Consider the following 1735-nt stretch of genomic DNA (forward strand, 5'->3'; position numbering starts at 1 on the left):
CACACTGCACAGCAGCATGACTCCATCCTACTTGCATTTCATTTTTATTGTATTTATTTGATTATTTCATTTGTTTTTACAAACTGGGTCTTGAGTGCAGCGGTGCCGTCACAGCTCAGCGCAGCCTCGACCTCCTGGCTTGAAGCAATCCTCTCGCCTCGGCCTTCCTAGTAGCTGAGACCACTGGTGTGTGCCACCACACCTGGCTAATTGTGTAATTTGTTGTAGAAACTAAGTCTTGGTATGTTGCCCAGGCTGGTCTCAAACTCCGGGCTCAAGTGATCCTTCCACCTCTGCCTCCCAAAGTGCCACCATTACAGGCATGAGCTGCGATGACCCCTTGCATTTTAATTATATCTGCAAAAACCCTATTTCCAAATAGCATTCCAATTCCATTCACAGGAGCCAGAGGTGAAGGTTTCAACGTATCTTTTCAGGAGACACAATTTGACCTTTAACAGGGAGGAATCCCCAGAACTGGAGCCCCTCACCAAGATTTCAGGCACACCCCACAATATCACGCTTAGGATACCTGCAAGCCACAAAAGGATGCAACTTAGCAAACGAGAAAGGGAAGGGTCCCACCTGCAAGCCCAGCCTTCAGCAGAACTCTTTCGTTTTTTTTGAGACAGAGTCTCACTCTTGTTGCCCAGGCTGGGGTGCAGTGGCATGATCTCAGCTCACCACAACCTCCACCTCCCAGGTTCATGCGATTCTCCTGCCTCAGCCTCCTGAGTAGCTGGGACTACAGGTGTACACCACCACAGCCAGCTAATTTTTGTACTTTTAGTAGAGACGGGATTTCACCATGTTGGCCAGGATGGTCTCCAACTCCTGACCTCAGGTGATCCACCTGCCTCGGTCTCCCAAAGTGCTGGCTGACAGGCGTGAGTCCCCATGCCCAGACTCTGCATGTGATTTTGTTCAGAGCTTAGGCAGCGTTGGGTCAAACGGCAGACAGGTGCACTTGCTGGGGTACACACGACGTGCTTCAAGAACATGATGGGGGGCACCCTGTGTCCCAAGGGCAGCAGGTGAATGAGGGAAACAGGTGGGTGTTTCTTAGGTGGGTGAAGTGAAGGACAATGATGAGAGCGAAGAAGGCGGCCTGTGAAAGAGGGGTGGCCTAGGAGAAGCCCTGGGGACAGCGTGTCAACAGCACCTTCCACCTTCTCCTGCAGGGAGGTGGTGGCCGGAGGCCAGTCCGTGAGGTCAGTGGCAGAGGACACTGCGTTGCTGGGGCTTTATGTGGGGTGCTTCAGGAGCTCACGGAGGATGAATGCAGAGGCAGGTCATTGCAGTGGTACCTGGGAGGACCAATGTGGCTGTAAAGTGAGGGATGTCTTCAAGGAGAGAAAGGCTGGGAGGGAAAGACCAGGTAGGAGGGAGGCCAGCGCAGAAAAGCAGGGCAGAGAGACGGGACCTGGATAAAGCAGAAGATGGACAGGTGAATGGGGGAGAAGTGGTAGCAAGACGGCGAAGCGCACACGAGTGAATTGGATGGAAGGCAGCCCCGAGACACGCAGGCATCCTCGTCTAAGACACCTGGTGGAAACGGAATGACCCTGCTGCCATGGGCTGAGCATCTGTGTCCTCCTGAATCCCTATGTTGGATCCTCACCCCTGAGGTGATGGTGTTAGGTGGTGGGTCCTCTGGGAGGTAATGAAGCCAAGAAGGTGGAGTGTCATGAATGGAATCAGTACCCTTATAAAAGGGACCCCAGAGAGCTCCCTC

The 1735-nt window shown here is 53.1% G+C and overlaps 1 protein-coding gene across 2 annotated transcripts in view; it reads right to left on the reverse strand.

Annotated features, from left to right (window-relative positions):
• Nucleotides 1–1735, reverse strand: part of LOC108298062 (cAMP-dependent protein kinase catalytic subunit PRKX) — a 60595-nt gene that overhangs the window by 58280 nt on the left and 580 nt on the right. The gene's annotated exons all lie outside the window — the stretch shown is intronic.

This window comes from Cebus imitator, unplaced genomic scaffold (genome assembly GCF_001604975.1).
Source record: "Cebus imitator isolate Cc_AM_T3 unplaced genomic scaffold, Cebus_imitator-1.0 Scaffold879, whole genome shotgun sequence".
Taxonomy (NCBI): domain Eukaryota; kingdom Metazoa; phylum Chordata; class Mammalia; order Primates; family Cebidae; genus Cebus; species Cebus imitator.